Source organism: Aphelocoma coerulescens, chromosome 4 (genome assembly GCF_041296385.1).
Source record: "Aphelocoma coerulescens isolate FSJ_1873_10779 chromosome 4, UR_Acoe_1.0, whole genome shotgun sequence".
Taxonomy (NCBI): domain Eukaryota; kingdom Metazoa; phylum Chordata; class Aves; order Passeriformes; family Corvidae; genus Aphelocoma; species Aphelocoma coerulescens.
The window spans coordinates 41,281,015-41,305,352 of record NC_091017.1 but is presented as its reverse complement, the minus strand read 5'-3'; the positions used below and the strand labels follow the sequence as shown (position 1 = coordinate 41,305,352).

Below are 24,338 nucleotides of genomic sequence, written 5' to 3'. Positions count from 1 at the left end.
TTTCCCTATTTGCACAGAAATGGCTTACATACAGTTTCCTTTTGAGAACACAGGATTGTTGAGAGAAATAGCTTCGTACGCAAGGTCCAGATTTACAGTTTTACTACCTCTCATAAGGCCAGCATAAATAAAATACTGTAAATACCATAGCGAAGGGATTCTTACCAAGACTTGTTTCAGCTAATGAGGACTAAAAGAAAATTAGAAGGAAGGATTTGCATTTTCCCAGAGTCATCTCCCTTTTTTTTGGCTATGAATGCTCTTCTGAAAGGAAGGTTTTATGAAAATGTAGTATTTGGGTTGTTAATACCTAGTACAAAAATATAAAGGAATGAGAGAGAAGATAAAAAACCAGTATTAGAGGTAAAAAGTTTGTCAGGTGTAGCATATATAGCTGTTGCTCAGCTATCAACAACTATTACACACCTATCATCTAATTTGGACTCTTGGGTTACAGTCAGTCTTTAATCTTCAGGAAATAAGTGTCTGAAATTTATCTGACTAGAGATTTTAGGGTATTATTGGTCTATAATTTTGCTGGTTAGTTGCAGGGCAAGGTTTATTATCTATCTAATAGGCCCTCATAAAGCAGAAAACCTAGTAACCCCCTAAAGCTCATCAGATAAAAGGATTATAGACTGAAGCACTATCTTTCATGAAGCTCAAGAGCACTGAAGCCTCACTTTCTATGATGAAAATTGTGCTTGGGCAGGGAACAGAGCCCTCTCCAGCCTCTGCCATTTAGAGATGGACAAGAGGAGAGACCAGGGTATTCAATGTGGTCATGAAACAACTAGCAAAAAAAGAAGATGCTTGCAGGTTTTGATCAATTTATAGTTCCTCTGGAAACATCAGTTGAAGACACAGTCCTATTAGATATCTCTGCTGTGAAACTGAATGTAGTCATATTTCTCACAGAACTGTCATCATGCTGATGTAAAAACAGCACCATTTTACAAATTTTCAGCAGCAACTATTCTAAGGAATTCAGTTTTACTGAGGTTTACAGATGAATTTTTAAACTGTGCATAGTATAAAACATACCTGGAAATGCTTCCTTTTCTCAGGCCATTCACTCTAAATTAAGAAACAAAGAAGAGTTAAGATACAGGAAAATTCCCAAATGCAGTCAAATTGAGCTGTCTGTGGCTGGACTTTTGAGTTATGTACTACTAGCTCTCCCTTTCCCAAGTGAGCATACAAAGCTGAAAAACACTCTATTGCTAGATGAAATACACTCAGCTTTGACCAAAGCAGCTTAAAAATGAGGTGACAGTGGGCAAAGGGAATTAAAAAGCCCTCTGATAACTAATTGAGCATCAACCTCACCCAGTTCTCCCTGTCTTCACTCTTCGCATCTGTTCTTCTCAAATTTAACTGCTAAGGCAAAGCAGACTTTGAATTACTGATAAAATAAATCTGTTGCAGCAGGTCCCCAGTGTCTTTCATGCATTCTATCCCCCTAAGATCACCACCTATTTAGACAGAATTGCCATTGTTTACTTTTTTTAGGGACATATCGTGAAAATAGTAGTCAGAATCCTCCATCTGCATTTCATCCAGCTGCCTGCTGCCTCATTGAGCCAAGTGACTGCAAATGTATTCCTCAAGTGCCAGTCTTTCCATGGATTCTTAGTGCTTTTCTATCCTCAAATCAAAGTCTTAATTCTCCAAGTGATCCATGGATCAGGGTTTTAGCTACTCAGTGATAGTGATTTCAATGAAGCCTTTAGCTTTGCGATCAATGATACAATATGAGCTTTAGTCTGAAATTTTGGATTAAGTGCAATAATAAAAAGCAACAACAATAATGTGGTCTTCTCCCTTAAAAAGATGTGAAACATTGTAGTACTTCCCAAGGAAATTCAGCTAATTCATATCTTAGAAGAAACAATTTTGGCGAAAGTGTAGAACTATAAAAATTAAGGGATTTGTGTAAACGGTCGAGTATGTATTTGCACAGGAAGACTGTAACAGAACACCAAAATTCACAGAAAAAAAATTTAAATATAACATTTGTGACAAATATATTTTAAAGGGGCAGAGAACAAAAGAAACAAACTGTTTTGGCAAAGAAACATTATTACTATTTTTGTTGAGTTATTGCAGATGAAAACAAAAGGCTTTGATATATTTTGATGTATACTTTTTTTTAAAATATCATAATCACACACAAGAAAAGCTTTATTCAAAGAAGTTCAAGCACTTTCTATAGTTTAGCAAAGTGTCAATGAACAAAATATGTATGCACAAACTAAATGCTTCCTTCTTCAAGACTAGTTTCACAATTCTTAACAGCAAAGACTACCAGTTATTTGTTGCAACATTTCATGGGAAATTCAGGGAAAGCAAAAGATATTTCGTTTTCTCAAATAGGATTGCAAAAAAAGAAATCAATTCATTCTCACCTATTTTCTTTCTACTCTACTTCAGCTGTATACATGAGATAACTAAGAGAATAAATAAGAGAATAGCTAGTGTGTGCAAGGCATATTTTCCATTAAAATAATAAGGAAAACAGTAGGTCTCAAACCCTGAACCTTGAAGTATACGAATCCCCGGGACCATGATAAATGGTTTGTAGGTGGTTCCTCAAATGGCATTAAACACACAAAAGCTTCAAATTTAAAAACAGTAGCTATGCAAATTCATGGGATTTGAGGGGCTTATTATGTCAAGAAGAACTCCACCTATAAGGAGTAAACTGAAAGAAGCCTTACAATATTTTAGAAGGCAAGGATCCTGCTTTGCAGTTTCTAGATGACTGATGAGTGCCTCACTAGGAACATCAGTGATATGGAGTAGAGTGGAAATACCTGGCTAGAGTATAATGATCATTATATAATGATATAAATATATAATGAGATAAGAGTGGAAGAATAACAATTTTTCCAGCCCATACTCATGAATGCTTTCTAAGAATTCCCCTTAAAACAAAGGGCCATCGTTTATGAACTTACATTCAAAGCGTAGATCTCCAGCATTCCATTAAAGTCTCACATATTTCTCCTACAGGTTGAAAAAACATATTTAATGAGAGGTTTTTGGAGGGCTTCTAGGGTCTTTTATAGTGATTAAACCCACCATTCCTTTTCATTTTCATTCTCCAAGACAGTAATTTTTTTATTATATTTAGTTAAAGCTATTAGAATTCAAGTATGGAAATGACAACTATGTGACTCTTCATTATATTCTCCATACCGCTACCCTTCAAACAAAAATTCAGTGTTTTTCAAGCTTTCATCAGCTGCATTTCACACCATTCTCTTGAGATACATGAGAAATACATAAAGATTTATGAAGCATAATCATAAGGATGATCAAAACCACAAATATAATCAATTACACATGTTATACTGGAACTTTTGTTTCAAAAGAAGACACAGTGAACTGAAGCACTATTTCAGACAAACAATTGTTTTGTGGATTGGGTTTCATTTTTTATAAATCTTCGGATCAGTTTCTTTTACTGATGGAAGATACTCAATGAGTGAAAAATTCAGCATCCCAGAAGTATTCTTAGAAAGTCTGATGACCTTAACTCTGATATTATTTTTATCAATGCAAGTCACAAACAAAACACCTAGAGCTAATAAAATCATACTAAGGAATAAGACAGTTAGGCTCCACAGAATTCACTAAAAGTATGTAAAGACTGAATCTGTTCTGTAAGTAGACTTTTTTCTATTTGTCGTAATGAGATGGACCAACCTACTCCTACATTTAGTGTATCTTAATGTGAGAAATGACTGGCTTTATAGAAGGACCCAAGGAAAACACAAGGAGCACATAGCAGAAATGTTTTCACTGGGAAAACAACTTACAGAACAATGAAAAGTAGTTCTGCTGCTGTTGATTGGAAAAGTTCAACGAAACCAAAAGTCATCCTATCAAACTCCAGTCACAAAGAGTTTGTCTATTCAAACTGGAACCAAAATAATCAAATGCACTATATTCCATAATTCTAGTTATTTTTGAATAGTTTTAAACTTTTCTGCCTTAAAAAACCCAAAATAAAAAAACCACAAAGCCTCTTACTTATCTTTAGTATGAGAAGAAATTATGTGTTAAGCAGAGGCATTACTTGCTAATTAAAACTGTAATTAATTGCTTTGCAGAATCTATTTTACTGCTACAAAACCAGGAACACTTTCTCAAGAGTTATTAATATGTAATGTCAACTGGAAGTCAAGGAAAGCCACATGTATGAGAGGTATAGGCTATGCTAACTAAACATTTAAGCCCCCAAAAATCAAATGATGAAACATGACTCATCTTATCATGTAACTGCACATGCCATACGAATTAATTTTTATTGGATTTTATGATGAGACATCTATTCAAATAACTAACCGACGAGTATCTTCAAAGATGATGCCTCCTATCCCAGTCAAAATATATTTAAAATAATTATTATGAATCAATGGAGCAACAATCTCTCACTAGCTCATTTTACTTGTAACTTCACATACTTTGAAAGTGCAAAAAAAGGGATTTAAATTTATCATTGCTCATTAAACCTGCAAAAGGCTGTGTTAATTGGATGTCGCCCTAATTCATTTACATGTTTCCTGACAATAAAGACCTTATGATTTAAGTTAAACTGATTCTAAAGTCATTATTTACTGACTTCACTGAAGTTCATAGCCTGAAGTTGAATCAAGAGTGTTAAGAACTATGCCTTAGAAAGGAAAAGGATCAAAGAAAGACAATTACTCAAAATTAGGAGGAAAAAAAAAAGTATAGAATATACACTAACACCTTCCGTATTTTTAAAGCTATAATTCAGTGTCATCACAAATAAAAATCATACAATCTTTAGTAAATCTCACAACCATACCTAAGGGAACTAAAAGACTGACATTTTGATGACCATACTGAAAATGAGGTAGTAGTTGAAAGACTGACTCTATGATATGCTATAACAATTAGTGATAAAAAGATGCATATATCAATATAAATAAAAGACAAAATTTAAAGTAATTAGTAAATTACTTCAGAAACATGGATAATGGGAAAAAATGCCAATAAAATATTGCTTAAAGCAAGCTTAAAACATGAATAAAAATAATAATAGATAGAGGGAAATGTGTGCCAGCTTCTAGAGATTTTACTGAAATGATCTTAAAAACCGAATCTCTCTCCAGCACAAAGCCAACTGTCAAAAATCACACCACAAAAATGACTCATGGTTTAAAGCTCTGCTAACTTCTCAGTGGGTTAGCACTGCAGTTGACAAAATCCACTCTCTCTCTGCCCTCAGCAGGAAGCAAAACCTCAGGAATCTCTTGCATACATACAGCAAACCATGGACTTTGTGTTGCCCCTCTCCTGAGCATCAATAATGCTGAAGACGTTGAATGATGTTATTGAAAAGGAATCATTCAATCACTGTTTTGTTTCACATTCAAATTGATTTAATCTGTAATATAATCCTTTGACTACCTGAATTTCTGTAAGAGAAATACAAGCTTTCCTTTCCACTCATGTCTTCCATCAAGAGTAATTTTTTTTTGGTGCTTTATAGAATAAATCCAACACATGATTAATAAATTCATAATTGCTCTAGTTTGTATCTGGTCACTAAAACAAGAAAGGAATCACAAGAAGCACAAAATTTTGTATGATTCCACTCACTCTGGGTTACATGATGAAAACAGCTGACTTTTGCTGTTTCCAGATCATAGTTCTTTTTCCTATTTCAGCATAGTCCTTTATGGACTTGGTTTTCATACTTAGAAGAATACTAAATATGTAGACACTCAATGATTAAAACAGACCAGGAAATAATATCACAATTTAAGGGATCCTAAATCAAAAATAAGTGCCATTTAGAAAACATTATTTATATTTGCCACAGGCCTCTTGGTCCTAAAAGCAACAATTGTGCACACTTCTTATGTAAATGAGATGTTTGGCACTGTTTTGTTCACACATACACACCCAGCCCTTCTCCGGGAAATGAGCTGGGGTGTGGTGGGAGGCAGGGACTGAGCAGGAGTCTCAAGGTGGAGCCAGATGTTGGCTCAGAGCAGCAATGCTCCACCTGTGCTGAATCCTCTCTTCCGATCACACCTTTCCTGTCGCAACAGTCAGAGTGTTTGAGGCAAAACATGCTTAGATTTGGGCCTCTACAGTCTGTTATTATGTTACTGACAAAAATATGATCATTACAAAAGAAATTATTGATCTGAGATGTTAGAAGCTCTACAAAGCAAACCAAACTATTTCTAATTCACTTTTAAAACAAAATAATTGGAACTGTTAGTGAGATGTTCCCTTTAGGAGCCCTATGTTACAGAGATCATGCAAAACTCTTCTTAGATTGAGACACATAGAACATTTATCTGAAAAAGAGTGTGACCAATGAAAGAACAGTTTCCAGTGCAAGATGGATAATTAGAGATTATCCTCTACACACTGCACTACAAAACAAGTCTATCAGAGGTATATGGGATATGATGCAAATGCATTGTAATTGTCTGCAGATATGTGAGTGACAGATGGCTGAATTGAGTGGAGGGATAGAAACAGTGCATTCTATTTCGGTTAAAGGGAATACAATAAAAGTGGAAGTGCAATTTTTTGCAGCTGCAAAGGCTTTTTGACAGCAATTTGCTTCCAATCACTTTCAAGTAACACACAACTAGGACAGTAAACATCATTAAAATAATTGACTAGTCATCAGGAATAATAAATTAATAGAATAATTTAATATTCACACCCATCTATTCCTAATGTAGACACCTAAAATATGTGGCTAGAGACAGCACTCTGAATGCTAACCTGCCAGATGTGATACTGAAATCCATTCTTTAGTGTCTGGCTTAGAGAAGGATTTTCAGACAAGAAATAGTACTGGAAAGAGCAGTGACTGGAATAACTTCAGTGGTATTTCTCAACTATTTGCCAATGAAATTCGTCAACTCACTGTTCTTAAAATGAACTTTAGAATTACTAAATTAAATCAGATGTTAACTTGAGATACTGCAAGCATGATATGAAAGAATGCAGACCTTCATCGACAACTTATGTATTAAAAGGAAAATACCTGTAGAAAAAGGCTTAAATCTAATTTTTGCCCTTCCAAGGACATTTAATACACGACTGCTGATATCTCAGAGAACTCCTTAGTCCATTTTAGGCAATTTCATAGAGTAATAATTTTATACAAGAACAAATCTATAGTCACAGGGCAGTGGCTGTGACTTAAGTACCACTGCTGTCCAGCAGCAGTACTGTTTCCTCCTGTCCCAGTGGCTTCTGCATTCAGATGTGCACAGGATGATCTTTGGTAGCAGTCTATAAAGCTGTCCAACTCAAGGGACCCTTAAATCCAGGCTGCTGACTTTTTCTGTAGAGTGAAAAAAGTGAACACCTGTTTGAGAAGAAAATGCTGCAGGACAGTGGCATGACTCTGAGGTTGACCACAGACTCCCTCACAGCCTTTTCTTGCTTCTGCAGGGGCTTCTTCAGCACCAGTCACCCACCTCTGGTGCTGGACAATGAAATCAGCAGCTAGATAGGCCATGAAAATCCACGCTTGTGCTTTTCCCATTCTGGATTTAAAACTTCATCTGACCAGATAACTGAGATTACCATAAAGGGATCAACTTGTCCCCACCCCAATGAAGAAAATAAATCTGCATAATAATATCCAGATATATTCAAAAACAAAATCTGGCTAGATACAGTACTGATCAGCTGTGTTATAAACCCTCCATATCAACAGTAAGATGAGCACAGCTTTTGTGGCTGCTAAAGAATCATTAACATGATGATCACCAAAATGATCTTCAAGCATTCAGGAGTTCAAAGCCTAGAGTCTTCATGCACACTTTACACAGGTCATCGCAAAAACCAGTCACTGAATTCAAAGGATGGATGATTTAATAAAGGAAATTTAAAAGTTTGTAGGGATCTCTGGACTTTCTTCTAACTTGTCAAAGGCTTTTTTTGTGTGCAAGAAGAAGAAAATATTGACAATGTCACTTTCTCATTATCTTTTTTTAAGCTTCAACTTTACTTAATTATCTAAAGCAGAACTAAAATTTAAAAATATATAAGCAAAGCCAAAGAATAAGTAAGGCATTATGCCTACTTTGCAAGTCTGTCTTGATTTCAAAATGCATACTTTGAATACCCTTATCTCCAGTGGAATCTTGCTTGTCCATATCCTAAATATAAAGTGGAAATTTATTCCCACATTTAAGTTATTAAATGTATGTTTAATTAGTCTAGGATTAGGTGGACATTGTGGAGTTCTAACACAGCAAGAGTACTACTTCCATTGTGAAAAAGAGCATTTACAGTTTTCAGTCAGAGGAGCTCCAACCTCCAGACATAAAATGCTCCTTATACATACATCTCAGAAGAGGTAAGGAATCTATTCAAATAAATGAAACACTACAATCACTGTACCTTATTTATAAGAATATGTTTCTTCTACATGGCTCAACTAGTTATATTCCAAATTCTGTGACACAAAAGCAAGAAAAATCTTCAATATTTGGAATGGATTTTTTTTTAAATTATCAAGTAATGATAACGAGAGAAACAAAGAGTAAATATGCAGTCTTAAATAATTTTATCCAGTTAGTTGTGAAATATACCATAATTCTGCTCTCTATATTTTTCACCTGGGGAAAAAAAAATAAATAAAAAATACATTAAACTTATTTGTGTCAGTTCATACTTGTGTCTCTTCTTACATGAAGAGAGATCTGAAGTAAATGTAACATTTTTTTACATTATTAACAAGTGATTGAAGTGCAAAACAGACTTTGCTAGCCATTATGGTAGTCACTGTTCCTATAGTAATTTTTTTTTTTTTTATGTTACTTCTGCATGTATAAATAAATATGCAGTTCAGTTCTTTTTGGATGCTAAAGTGAGTGAACATCAACTAAAAATTCTGAATGGTGTACTACAAATTATCCAGTGACTGTTCAATGTTTCACTATTACTTTTAATACAAAGGCCAAATCAGATCACTTTGAGCATATTCCTCTGATTAAAAGCCAGTATCACCATGAAATTAGTTTTTGTCATGCAAGTAAATCAGGTTGGTTATTTTTACATTCTCATGCTTTATTACTAATTTGAAATCTTTAGTGTTTTAGAGATTTTGCTAAAGTACTTTTAGTAAATGTCAGTTAATGGGATTATAATGAGAATTTGAGAAAATAATAATTCTACTTAAGAAAAAGAGAGTAAGAATCAAAGACTAACTTATTCAGAATTGAAAGCTTTACCTGTTTGCAAATTCAAAACACAGAAAACTACAAAGCAAAACCATATTCTGTTTCTTATCTTGATAATATCATCTTAGAACACTGAGTATCCAATTCCTAAATCATAATTAAAATATCATTTGGATTGGAAACAAAAAGTATGAAGATTGGGACAGATATTGCTGCAATTATCAGCAAAGTTTACTATTAAAGAAATCTGTGGCTGTGGACACAAGATAAATATAAAATTCAATATAAGACCAATTTTATCTGATTAACAGACCCAGGTTAGGGGCCAACATCACAGACTGAGATTCTTGATACCTACTATCTTTATTTCACAATCAGTGTAAACAAAAGAAAGATACATGACTAATCGAGGGGATGTTCTCATATCCTCTCCTGCATAGAGAATATAATTTAATTAATTAAAACATTCCTATGAGCACAAGATATATTCTTTGCAAGATTGCTGTGATTTTAGATACTTGTTGGATATTACATCTGGCCATCACAGGCATTTTCCTAATCTTCATAAACCTCAGAATCCCTGTGAAACACAAGACATTAGGGCTCAAGTCATTTACCGTACACAGGCATGAAATACCATCTGAAATGCATGCAGATACCTTAGACAATCTCCCTTATCAGTTCCTGAAGTCAACAGCTCTCTTATAGGTCCTATGTTATATTTGCCAACTACATCCAGATGTCCTAGAAGATCTCAGATGACACGAGACACTTCTGAGATGGCAAGAAAAAATCATGTGTTACTGCATTCAAGAAGCATGAAGCCTTCCTGCTCCACTAATGTATCAGACATAAATGCTGCCAACACACTGCTCAGCACATTTGAAGGGATCCTCAGTTCCTCAGAACAAGACCAGGTCTCAGAGAATAAGCAAGTATAATAATTCATACAATTTCTCATTAAATTTTAAAATCATATTCATAGGAAAAATATGATTCTGTCCTCAGCTGGTGTCATGACCTTTTTTACAACCATGACAGACAGGGTGTCCAGTGATATGGAAGAATACACTCAAGAAAGGTGTATCTCACAGCACAGACCAAGAAGTAGAGGGTGGTCTCCTCAGCCTCCTCTTTTGTCAGCAAGCATATGAGCTACCAACTATCTGAACAAGTTACCAGATGCTGTATCAGAAAACTTAGGAAAAAGTGAGCACGAGCATCCAGGACCCCAGAGGAAGTCTTGGTGCTCTTTGTCCTAAACAGCCACCAACTCAAATAAACACCAACGTTCTGTCCATTAATTCCAGATTTTCCAATACTTCAGGTATCACATTAAACCAGGCTTCGTGTAAAAATGCCAGTTATTCATAGCTTGTTTTCTAAGAAAAAAATAAACCCAGTAGCAAACACACATAATGGACTACTCCTCATATTCTGCGACAAAAGTTCATCTTCATTGGCACTTTGTGAAACATACTCAGTGTGAAGCAGCAAAGACTGCACATTAAGACTATCAGATGCAAAGGGCTTTGATCTCCTCATGAAATTCTAGTTCTGACTGAGGTAATACAAGATAGATGAGAGCATACAGTGAACTTCATATTACATCTGTTCAACACATTGACGTTCAGTGTTCTGAATTAGAGTTCCCTCTTGCTGCAGAGAAGAAGGACCATGATGTCTCAGCAGGAACTACAGTTGGGCATCACAAGGGTATTGGTTGTGTATGAATGTCCAAAGTGAACCCTAAGCCTAATTAATTATGAAAACTCAATGTTGTTCAATTTATAAGGCAGGACTACGGACAAAATAAATAGGTACATTCAGTGCATACATCAAAGCCCCTGACACTTCAAATGCCTCGTTTTCACTATTTGTAATACGTTAGTACCACAAGATCCTATAGTGAGCACTACAGTTGGGTGTGCATCATTTTGCAATAGTGTCTTTCAAAGTGCCCATGCCCCTGAGTTTTTGCTAATTTACTTCTAAGTTTTCTTGTCTTCTGTGTGAGTCCACACAAGTCAGTTTCTTGCATACAATCCAGAGACTGTCAATGCACACACCCTGGAAGATCTAGCAATGTAACCCAAAGATATGAGAATGGATCTTCCAACCAAACCTGAAATGGCTTTTGGAGGATTATAACATGGGCAAGTGTTTCACCTGAATGGTGGGTTTAGCTGCCTTTAAAGAACAGTGTAGACAGAAACTATCAATGAGAACAGAGGACAGCAACTGCACAGGAGACTAACCCCTAAATAAAGCAGAAGGAAGGTGAAATCAAAAAGGAAGCCAAGGCAAGACAAGGTCATGAACCAGATAGTTGGAGATCTGCAAATGGAGCCCAATGGCTTGGCTTTTACATATCTAGGTCATGCCACTTCCAAGTCAATGAACAGATAAACCAATTATAGGTTTTTTCAAAAGTTTGAATCATTAATTAAGGGATCCAGAATATAAAATCTATTTTCCTCAAATAGAAATGTCACATAAGAGGTGCCCTATACTTTCCTCACAATTAGGTCACTAAAATACGCTGTGGTTCAATACCCTGACATCCTTCACCCTAGTAATTTAGAAGGGGAACACCTTTCAGACAGAAATATCCAGCTTCAGATATACTACTTCTATTTAAAGCAAATTAAATTTTGTTCTGTAAATTAAGCATTTTTTCACGGTTGCTACCTGAATCCTCCTGTCTCATGATTTATCACCTACTGCCTTTGTATTTGTCATATTCTTCTTTGTTACTAAAATAAAAATGACTATCATGTCTGCACTAATAAGTCTAAGACCCATAGTTTTCCAGGCCTTAGAAATGACAGATTTATCAATCAATATTTTGTTCATTAATATATATCCTTTATTCACTACTTTGTCAAAACAAACATTGTAGGTCTCAGTAGTTCTTGCAAAGATTTATTAGTTTATCTTTCATAGGCTGTTTCTAGTATGATTAGTTTTTGTGTGGATGAGGATTAAATAGCAAACACATTTGTCCAAATATCTTTACAGAGCCAATCATCTCAAAGTATACAGCAGCTTACATTATTTATATGTTAGTGGTCAGGGTCACACTGCCAACACATTCTTGAGTTCTTGCTTTCTAAAAGAAAAAAAAAATTTAAGCATTAAATAATTCAGATATTATTGAAGAGAAATTGGAAGACTTGTTGGGCAAATATCAAAGTAATCTAAAGCTGATATGTGTAGAAGACATACTGTGCAATGACATAAGCAGAGTTATTATGTTGGGAACACTTCTGTTTGCACTGCAAAGTTTAATAGACCACTGACTGTGAAATGAGATGTCTTCCACTTATATTTTTCTTCCTTCCACCTCTTTGTAATTCTGAACCTTCCAATTTTGAATAAAATTTCTTAATTATTATTTGGCTTTACTAGCCTTCCAAATGCAATTAAATAAAATTAATACAAATTCAAAAATAGATAAGTGTTCAAATGACGTGCAAAAACAACGGACAAATTTGGTGAGGACAAATTTGGTGAGACCAAATTGCTCAAGAACCCTGTACTTAATAGGCAGTGCATGTTTACTTGCAAAATAGCATGGTATAGTCCAAAACACAGTATTTCAAGTCTGGAAAAAGGCCCGGAGGGAGGACAGCAATACTGTAATATGAAAGCTTTTGTTCTCATAAAAGATTATTCTTGATGTTTTTTAATGACATCCTTATTAGCTGCAAATTTAAATTTTCTTGGGGGAGGTACGGGGGAAAAAAGAAAAGAAAGCAAGTAATTGTTTTGTTATTTTACTCTCAGGCTCAGCTGAGCCTGGCCTCAAGATGAGACACTCTCCTCTCCTATGGCATGTCACTTGGAGTGTCTATGTGTTACTTTGCCTTCAACACAACCTTAACTGCAGTGTCTTTGACTTCACCAGTGCAAATAAAGGCACAGTTCAGGATATACAACTTAACAATTTTACTTTCCAGTTCAGTACGGTAGAACAGATTGAGACAGAAGCAACCTTAAAGTAATTGTAACCCTCCTGCCATGGACAGGGTCACCTTCCAGTAGATCATGTTGTTCAATACCCCATCCAACATGACCTTGAGCACATCTAAGGATGCAGCATCCATACTTGGTGATTTCAATGCCTCTTCCAGTTTATAATCATTCCCCTTTATCCTGTCACTGCATGCCCCTGTAAAAAGTCACCGCCAGCTCTCTGGAAGACCCCCTGTAGGTACTGGAAGGCTGCTCTAAGATCTCCCTGCAGCCTGCTCTTCTCCAGGCTGAGCAACCCCAACTCTCTCAGCCTTTCCTCAAAAAAACCAACCAAAGAAAATCAACAGACCAAACAAGCCCCCAAAATCAAAACACATACATTTGCAGGATAATTTTTCCTCTCCAGATACATCTCAGGATTCACACACAGGAACTGGTTTGCATCTACATCAAGTAAATAACAGTATTATTGTAAGAAACATGGAGGAACTGTAAGAAACCCTATCCTTGTGATACTGTTATTCTCAATATACATGTACAGAATTTTTTCTGAAGTAGGTGGGATACCAAGATTCAAAATCTTCTATTTTTCTGGATTTAAATGAAAAATTACCCTAAACCTTGGATTAAAGGGGAACCTGGAGTCAAACACTTCTGGGTTCTTCTGTTGAAGGTGTTGCCTATGCAAACATACCACAGATATTCAACAGCCTTGCACAGCAGGCCAAGTGGATGAGCATGCCTTCCCTTTTGAGTAGTCTGACTTTTCAGCTTTCAGGGCTGTAACTCCACAAATTAGCAGAGGACAACCTTCTAAGTGCAAAGCAGAATAGCAACCTCTCATATCTCCTGAAAGTTTCCTCAAGACACTAACAGAAAGGCCAGCTGGTGATCTTAAACGTTGTGTATTCAATAAACTGTACACTTCAGGAAATTACTTAGTTAAAATGGATGGTTTTCTGCTCCTAATGCTGACTATATCAGAAAGGAAAACGTTAGTAGTCCTGTCTCACCAGTTTTGTAACGAAATTACTTGCTTTGGTAACCTTTAGACTTCCAAAGAGCTTCAAAAATCTCTCTCTCATGTTTTCTCTTCAATAATAAATCTGACAATAACAAATGAGCCCTGTTTGCTGTCCAGAGTCTTTTAAATCACAATCCTAAGTAAAACAAAAGATTGAGCTAAGGAAATAAGACTCACAGAATGAAGTGAGTCTCATTTTAAAATTAAGTAACCATAGTTAGAATTCCTTTTCTTAATGTAGTGGAAGTCTCCAGCCCACCATGGGAGACTAAAATAATCATAGATACTTCATTTCTCAAGAAGCCTTATATAACTCCTTTGTTTGCAGCAGCTCTTTGAAAATCATGCAGCATAAAAGAGAATAATAATGAACATTTTACTCCATATTTATTTCCAACTTACAGAGGCTGGTACAGAGGCTTGGTGCTGTATTCAGGTGACAAGTAGGTTTATAAAGCTGTGTTAATGCATGGTCTCACAGTTCTAAGAATATGACCCTGAGCTTTTCCACTACACATTCTTCTGAATAACTGCAGATTTCCCCTTCCACAGCTGGCTCCCAACTTCCACATTGAATTTATTATTTCAGTTTGGGGCTATCTAATTCCAGATACTTCGCAAGTCCCAGAATTGTTGGCTACTGTGGGGGGAAGACAAACACACGTTTTACTCTTAGAGTTATAATGCAATTGCACCTGGCCACCATCTGTCTGCCTCCTGCGAGTCCTCCACGCCTAATAGTAGCTCCTCTTTCTATTAGTCTATTTAAGTTAAAGCTGAATGTCTGAAAATGAAGTTTTAACCATTTGTGAAAGTATAAATTCATGTAAGACCAGGCATCTCACCAGCCTGAATCATTTCCAGGCACTCATATCCCTTATTGCATTCCAGTAAATGGAAAACAAACCTAAAACTCTAAAAAAATTTCCCTTCTCCTCTCCTATACCCTTTTTTTTTCCAGTGAGAAAAGGCAAGGGCTTCACATCTTTGAGGATTTAATGTGTGAGCACAGACGTTTACAAATCAGGTTTCACTGGCACTACTTGCAAATTTCAGCATCCTTACCATTAGTAAGTAGTGTCAGCCAGCATAACTCTGAGACCTTTACCCTCTTCTCTTAGTCATCTCTACTCCTAAGCTACTGACTAACTACTTTCCTCTACAAAAGCATTAATGCACACATTACTGGGGAGATTTTTGCCACCTTACATTCCACCCAGAATTTATTCCCAAGTAAGCTGTCTGTCAGCTTTAGAACTAGCAGCAATTAAGAGTTCTCACTATTCATTCTACAAAACTTTCAATCTATTTTATCAATATAAAACTCTATCAGCTTTGCAAAGACAATGAAAATCCATTAAAAAACTCTTAAATTATGCACTGCAACATGGAAATAAGATCCACATGCCCCCTCTTCATGGTAAAGAGGTTTTGGCATTGCTGTTATACAAACCAAGTAAAAGCTTTCATAAAATTAATCAGTAGTGAACATGATGGAAAACCATGTTGATAATCTTTTCTCTAAAATAGTGGAATCAATTAAGAGTAAAATTCATAACTCTAATTTTACATCAAGAAGCAAATCAGCTCAGTTTAGACCTACAGACAGGTAGAAGACATGTTAAGGTTGCATTCTAATTTAGTACATCTATCCTTACATTCCATAGGAATTTCCAATAATACAGCACATAGTTAAGGTTGTAACAACCATTCATAAATTATGAAGTATTTCATATAAAACTATATGCATTAGAAGTCTAATATCATTTCTCATCCCTGGTCACAATGATTTTTTCATTGCATCACCATTTCCTAAACTTATTTTTCTTTTTAATAAGGAACATGTCACTTTTTCTGTAGCAGAGATACCAGAAGAAAGAACAGTTCTGCCAACCCTTACACAAACTATACGAGGTGTATGACACTTAGCTTTTCATGTAAGAACCCCTATGACTATGAAAAGGGCATTCTGGGACTACAACAAGAATCAAAAATTAATAAGATCACAGAAAAGCATCAATTTGCAATCTCATAAAATAAGGGATGAAATGCAGATTGTTTCTGAAAGGCTTCTCAGTGTCTGGCCAAAAAACAAAGTAATAGCACAGGAGAAAGTAGCCCACATTCCAGATACAGGGTGAACACTACACTATAATTGCTAATAAATAGAATATAAACCCGTGAGAAATTGCCACATAGTTTAGCATCTTGTCTGAGAAGTAACTGGCACTTTAACATATGTTTTTTGAAAGCTGATTTAAGCAAGAAAAATAAAAACAGCTTGCATGTCTTCTAAAAAGAAGAAAAAAAGCTATAAATACCTTCCTTTGGTTTGTGTTTACTGTTCCTCTACTGTTTAAAAAGTGAAATGAAGTCTTTTTAATCAAGTCACGTGTTTCATATACATCTACAGATGCAAAGGATCGTTAGGAACCCCCAAATGACGAGAAAGTCTAGATCATGCTAGAAATATCATGGATGTGACATATTTGTTATTCCCTTGATGTTAATCCAAGAGTTACCTAAGTTTACACATCAATGTTTTCATTTCCTACCCATGAATGCAATCATCCTGTATCATTGATTTCACATCAATTGCTCAAGATACATGCCAAGAAGAGGCCACAAAAATATATGAATTACTTTTTGCTCCAATTTGCACTTACACCATCTAACAGTGATGCCTTACACTTCATAGATTATAACATCTTTAATTTACTCATTCAGTTACAGTAACTCATTTAGTAACATGAGCCACTATACAGGAGAATTAATGTGTTAATATTTCATGAAAACATGTGGTTAATTAGGATTTTATTGCTTTGGGGTTGGGGCTTTTTTGGTTTAATCTCTGTGTGCAGGCTGTGAGCAATGGCTCCTGGGAACCATACTCACTGCCACGTAGCATGGGCAGAGCAATACTGGATACTGTGACTGTTTTAATGTTTATACAAAGCAGTTAGACCAAGGGGTGATGTGATTGTCCTCTAGTCAGATGTACCAATATACGTGGATTACAGCATTTAAGCATGATAAAGGGTATGAAATAAATACAGCTGCCACTCTTACATACAACTGATTACATTCTCATTCACTAAACTGCTCCCTGATGCTTATGTGTCATAGGATAAGCTTAGAGAGCCCCAAACTGGTTACAGAAGTCACCTGCCACACCCACCCTAGCAGAAATTACTGGATGGGCAATGACGCTGGGCAGAAACAAAAACCTTTCTCTCGGCTGCGGAAACACAGCTCGATCACTTTGTAAAATACTAAGTGAGCACAGAAGCTTCAGCAAAGAGCAGCTAAGAGCTGCAATGAGGTCCATAAACGAGGAATACCCAGGAGTGTTCTAACTCTGTGTTACCTTGCAGCATCACAATCCCATACACAGACTGTTGAATTCACTTAAGAATGTGCTGCCTCTCTAAAACAAATAGTTGACTTAGTAGTCCTCTGACTTTTCTTTGCAATTTGTTTTCACTTGCTTATTCAGACACTGTGAAAATATGAGATCTCCATTAAAGCCATCATAAACATTTTTTGCCTGACCCCATCAATGAGCTCTGCATTCGTGTAAAAGATTGTTAGGCGGTAGTGGTTTACCAGGAAAAATAAAAAAATTATTGCTTTAAATGGTTGAACAATCCAGCACTAAGAAATGCTGGTGAAGTTTGGTTGCAGTGTGAGTGGCTGTGGCCACTATAAGCCCAGAGGCAATGAGAACACCTGAATCCTGGTGGTCAGGCACCAACGTCTAAGATCACCTCGCAGTGATGGCGAGCTCCCAGAATGCTCGGGTTCCTTAACTTGCTTGTTACAAATTGGTTGGTTTCTGTTCTCCCTTTCCAGTTTTATGTAAAAAGTCATAAATATTTATCCCTTTCGTTGAATATGCGTCAGTTCTGGAAAGTTCAGTGTTCCTCGGTGCCCCATTGGTTTATCCCTGTTACCCCTCCTAGGAGAGTTTCCCATTGGCTAATTCCCTGTGGACTCCTCCCCTCTTGCCCTTCCCTATTGGCTATCACCCTTTTTCTCCACCCCAATCCCTCTGAGTATAAAACTCCTGGACCGACCCCCTTCCCCCCCACCTCCCCCATCATGTTCCCTGCTTTTGCCCCTGGATCCTTCACCTTCAATAAACCCACTTGTGGAACCCATACGGAGAGTCCGTCCTTCTTCTTTGCCTTTTCCCGCAGACCTGAGCAGTTTAGCTTGGGGCTAGCTCCCTCGGGCAAGGAGCTCGCTCTCGGAATCTGTAGAGTCGCTGTCGGTGAGGCGCAGCCAGACCTCCAGGCTTTCCCCTGGCTCAGCGTGCCCTCAAAGTTTTTCTCCAAAGTTAGACGCTTTAAAACCTCAGAACTGTAACAAAGGGCCTTTCTGTGTCTATGCACGTGTCTGTATTTGTATGCAAGGGTAGTAGTAGGAAATACTCTCAAGCCCTGAAATACACATATCTAGCATGCATAAATTAATGTTATAGAGCTTTTGTGTACATGCCAGGAATGGTACAAGCAGGAAAAAATGACATTAATATGTTTTATTTGATTAGTATTGGCATAAAAACATCACATTGCCATTTGTTTCCTTTATGAAATACAAGACTTAAATGGAAATCTAACATAATATATTTACACACAAGGAAAGTAAATGTGCAAGTTAGCACTAAAATAACAGTTACAATAAAAATTATAAGCAAATACCTTTTACTTTGAACTATCATTTGCAGTAAAAATATTTGTAGGGAAAACATTCGAAAGAAAAGGAAAAACATGCTTTCTGATGAAAAGCGTGATTTGAATCTCACCTGTTTATGCAAGATGTCAAAAAAGTTATTATACTTGAAAGAGAAATATAATTATTATAATAATTAGATTACTTTTTTCCTAGTCCGTATACCATTATGACATTTAGATACATATCAAATGATTTTAAGCACAACTAATATTTCATACACAGCTTTTATTTAATGCAATACAGAACACTAAATGCAACACTTCCTCCAAGTATCTTCTGAAAAACGACCGTAATAGCACATTAATATTCACAGCTCTGACATTCAGTGTTCAATCGTTTATATCCCTGCTTCCTTCTCAAAAGCAAGATATAGGCTCTTGCTATCCTGTATAACACCTTGAACCCACAGTAACCTCCCTTCACTCACATGCCACCATTTCACATGACCACTGCAGTTTGTTTACTGACACTTCTCTCCCATACACTGGGCATACTGTTGCCCTGGCTACTCACCTTGCCAAAGGCTGCAAAAACTCACCCACCAGACTAGCAAAAACCTGCCATACACTACATTTGCAGCTCTTCAGATGATTCAGTTTGTCTTGCACATAGTATTTTTTACAGGTGAGTTTAGACTTACTAAGAGAGTTCAAGAAGTTCAGTGGAAAATTCCTTCTCTTCTTTGACATGTGAAAGAATAAATAATAATGCTTAATACTTTTTTTAAAAGTGTAGTCTATATAGTAAAAACTAGTAGGATTTTAGCCACGTATTTTATACCTTCATATTGTTGTTAATAAGAATTAGCATGGAGAAAAAAAAGAGATGCTTGTATTTTTAGCCAATTAGCATCTGACAGATAACAAGGTAGGAATTCAGTTTGCGGCCCTAAATTGTAGAAAAGAAAGTACTTTTGACATCAACATCCCTGAAATAAGCCTCAAGGCAAAATTAATTTTTAAGCATAGTTGAATCAGATGCTAATATATAACACAGTGCATGCGAGACATTGTTTTTATTATTTTAATCAAGCTACTGTCCTGACAAAAAGCATGATTAGTAAACAAGGTTTGTGGTTTAGAAATTCCAATTAAAAAAGAGTACTTCTTGTTAGACAGTGTATTTTAAATTTCTTCCAGTTCTGCTGGCTAATATATGCAGGACCCAGTATCAACAAATTCTTTCTACATGTTAAACAATTCATTTTTCCCAGAAAAACTGAGAAATTACAAGAAACAAGAGTAGAGACCTATATTTTTCAGCTAAATAAGGCACCCTAAAGGTAATGACATATCCGTTGCTTTTATACACAGAATTATACACAGAATTATTCTAAAATAGTGCCCTCAGCTAGGGTGAAGGCAGAGGGGAGGAGGGAAAGAGGAGGATAAGAACCCCAAAACCTCAAGCATTTCCATTTCAAGAGAGTAATTCATTTAGAGGATACGGTAAACACTCCAAAATTCATTACACACAGGTTTTATACACTAAGAAAAAAACACCTTGTAAAACTCCAAAATGTCTGGCTCAGATACAAACTCTGATTTTTACATTAGATCTCAATAGTAGTGAAATTATTTTCTCTGGGATCAGAGGCAGTATTTTCGTTAGAAATTCAATACTTTCTGTTTTCTACTTTAAAAATGGTCCAATCAAATATGTATTGGGTTTTAATGGCCAAGCTTTGGTAGCAGGGAGCTAGAGGGTGCCTTCTGTCAGAAGCTGCTGGAAGCTTCCTCCATGTCCAGGAGGCAGCTCTGGCAGCTCCAAAGACAGACGTGTCACTGATCAAGGCCAGGACAATTAGAAATGGTGGCAATGCCTCTGTGATAGCAGAGTGGCCTCTTCATGGGCTGCCTCCCCGTGGTCCTGCAGGGGCTGCAGTGGCACAGTTGTTTCACCATGATCTTCACCACGGGCTCCAGAGGAATCTTGGCTCCAGGGCCTGATGCACCTCCTGCCCCTCCTTCTCCACGGACTTTGATGTCTGCAGAGTGTTTCCTCTCACATACTGTCACCCCACTCTTCTCTGGCTGCAATTACATCTGTGCAGTAACTTTTTTCCTTTTTGAATATGCAATCACAGAGGAGTTACTCTCAATTCGTAATTGGCTTGGCGTTGGCCATTGGTGGGTCTGTCCAGGAGCCAGCTGACATTGGCTCTGCTGGACATGGAGGAAGCTTCTGGCAGCTTCTCACAGAAGCCACTCCTGTAGCCTCCTGCTACCAAAATCTGGCCATAAAATCCAATACAATATATTTGAGCAAAACCAAAATGAGATAAAAGTTTGGATATGCCGTTAAAAGGTTTCCGAGAAGTATAAGCTTAAGAAACATTTGCTAGCTCAGCTAACCCATTTTCCATTTTCTTCAGTGTCTCCCTTCATTTTAGGGTAAATCAATAAACTATCTTCAGCTAGAATACTAATCTTGCAAAACAGAAATCTTAAAACATTGAACATCTATAATAAAACTAAAATGCTGTCTCTTTCATACCTGAAAATGCAATTTTTAAGAGCTCTGAGCTTGTTTTCTCAACATGCAGGAACAATTTTCATCCATTCTTATTCCCAACAACATTTTGAAGGCATACACAACTTATCCACAGCTGAGTTCTACTATTATGATAGAGCATCACACAGTGTCATTTTATACCAGGAGTTCAGATTATATGTTTTCATTTAAATGGTTAATTAGAAGCCCCATCATTGTCAAGGAAGGGTGTTGGCTTAAAAGAGAGTTATACAGTGAGTAATTGAAGTCTAGAAACAAACACTTTGTTCATTTGAGTAGGACTCCTTAGAGCAGGTTCTTTTATTTTTAATAATATAAAGGAGTGCACTCAATAGGTAATTCATTCTCACAGCTCTAGATTTATAGCTGTCTCAGTTTAGTATCCTGTTAATAACACCACTGCAGAAATAGTCAACGGTTTATTTGAATTGGGTAGCCCTTCTCAGTGAGATTATAAATCACGAAAATATCATCCGTACTTCATTCAGCTGGTGTCCCAAGGGAGAAGTCATTCTCAGACTAAGTTCAGAGATATTTCCTTACCAGCTTATGGTCAAGGTATAGTCATAAGACTTGATGAGTACATTTCAAACAAAACTATGGATACTATGGTCACAGATATAATCCCCTATACGGTGTGGCTATCAACACTCTACGTCACATTCTGACTTAGAAGCTAACAGTGTTTTGTCACAGTTCAGCATTCCATATTTGAAAAAATCATATAATTAAATATAGCTTCTAAATGCTTATGGAAAACAGAAACACTCTAGCATAGGACAAGCAAGGAAGGTGAAAGCTTAGTCAGGAATACACATTGCATCTTACTGACACAGCAAACGTAAACAGGTTGCTATATCTCCAAATTCCATTAAGTTTATATGATTTTAATTGCTAAACAAAATAAAACCATCTCAGAATATACGCTGGTAAGGTTCATGCAGGCTGTAGATAAAATATTTTGCCTCAACCACTGCAGTGCTAACTGGTGGCTATGGGATGTCCTGCTGGTCATCTATGAAAACAGTGAGGAGAACGTTAGAGGATATAAGCATCCTGACGTGTACCTAGGCTGCTGAAACAATTAAATAATCCCCCTTTCCTTTAAAGCAGGGACAGTTCTGAAAACCTCTGTTGCTTAGGTGTGTGACATTGACTCATGACAACAATGTTCATACACAACAAATGTGTATGAATTACCCATTAATTTATCAGAGACCTGACTGAAGCAAATTTCTGCCTTGCCTGGGCTGTCCTCAACTCTGGGCGCTAGAAAGCTCAAGAATGTGATAATGGAATCCAAGAGAAGTAGTCCTTGCACAACAAACGGGAAAGAAGCCCCTTGTTGTTGAAGTTTCCCTTGCCATTTTCCAGTATTTGAATATTTTGTGGTCAAAGTTTTGCCTCTGAGACTTTTGAAATGACTTTTCACTTCCATTAAGCTCTTTGAAAAAAATGGTGTGTTAATAGTTTCATTAAACTACATGAACCATATGTACAGTGAATGCAGACATCAGAACACTGACAGAAAATTATATAAGATTTTTACTCACCTTTTTCAACATTGGAATTTGTTTCCTTAAAGACATATTTTCATTTTACTGACCATATTGGATAAAGTAGAAAACATTTATATACTGCCCTTAAGTTGATTCCTTCCTTGCCAATTCCATCAGACTGTTCAAGGAAATATGCAATATAAGCAAGATATATTAAGTTTCATCTTGCCAGGCAAAGCCCTTGCTCACAGGTATAGATGTGTACGTTGAAAGGAAAAAACAGGATTGTCTCAGAAATATTCCTTATCTCATGCAGCCAGAGTTACAGTTAAGATGATTTTGGAAGTATTTTTTCTAAAAATAAAAAGATGAGAGTCTGAAATTAACTCCATGGTAGGTTTGATTTTTCTCTCTTTACTGAGCTGTTCTGTGAATGCAACAGCACAACCTTCCTCAGGTTTGCACATCATGATAAACCACAGAAGGGTTTGTCTTGAAATAATTGTTTGAGGGGACAAAACTAAGGGTGGTTAATGCTTGAGCACTTTCTTCTTCTGTTGCAGTCAATAACTGCAGGTGTCAGTGTAGTCCTAGCAGCAGCAGCTGCTGATCTCTCCATAAGAAGCCACAAATGAAGCGAAGCAGAACAGGCCAAAACCCAAATCAGACTATAGCTTTAATTCTACCTTTATGTGCCTCTAGTAATAGCAGAAGTTCTCAAACAGACATCTCAGTGCTGGAGGAACAGTAGTCCTGACTAGCAAGAGTGCAGCCCACTGGTCAAGGTAAGTGGTTCTTCACATCTACACTGCACCTGTGAGGATACAGAGGAGATGGAGACAGATCCTTCTTCATAAGAATGGTGGTAGGACAAGGGGAAATGGTCACAGGTTGAAGCACATACTAGGTTTCCCAGATAGGTTATGCAATCTCCATCTTTGGAGACACCCAGAACTAGAGAACAGGGCCCTGAGAAGCATGACCTGATGAGACCTGGGTTGGACTAGATGATCTGCAGAAGAGGCTCCTTCCAGCCTAACCTTTGATTCTGTGCAATTTGCTAGCGAAAAGCGCGAAGACACATCAGTGGTGAAGCAAATCATTGCCTAGTAAAGGGAACCCCAGGATAGAGCAAAGATGGGTGAGTAGGAACATATAGACATGTTACAAAAGACTATGTTGGGCAAGACAACATAATATAAAACAGAGAGAATGGCAGTTACTGCCAAAACAAGAATGGTGTTGAACTGTCCAAAGAGAGTATTAAATAGAAGTATAGATAAACTCTTGTAGATGCCAAAATGGAGAAAATAAAGTGGCCAACAACAGTGGACAAACGTGGTTTAAAACTACCTGGTTTTGCACTTCTGCAGTGATGCTGAA

The 24,338-nt window shown here is 36.7% G+C and overlaps 1 long non-coding RNA gene across 2 annotated transcripts in view; it reads right to left on the bottom strand.

The window, feature by feature from the left end:
- The window catches only part of LOC138109746 (uncharacterized), a 233,093-nt gene that overhangs the window by 25,118 nt on the left and 183,637 nt on the right, over positions 1 to 24,338 (bottom strand). For both annotated transcript variants that reach the window (XR_011150698.1, XR_011150699.1), the window contains exons 4-5: positions 2,961 to 3,009; positions 1,045 to 1,077 (exon numbers count right to left, since the gene is read on the bottom strand). This is a non-coding gene — a long non-coding RNA (uncharacterized lncRNA). The remainder of the gene's footprint in view (positions 1 to 1,044; positions 1,078 to 2,960; positions 3,010 to 24,338) is intronic.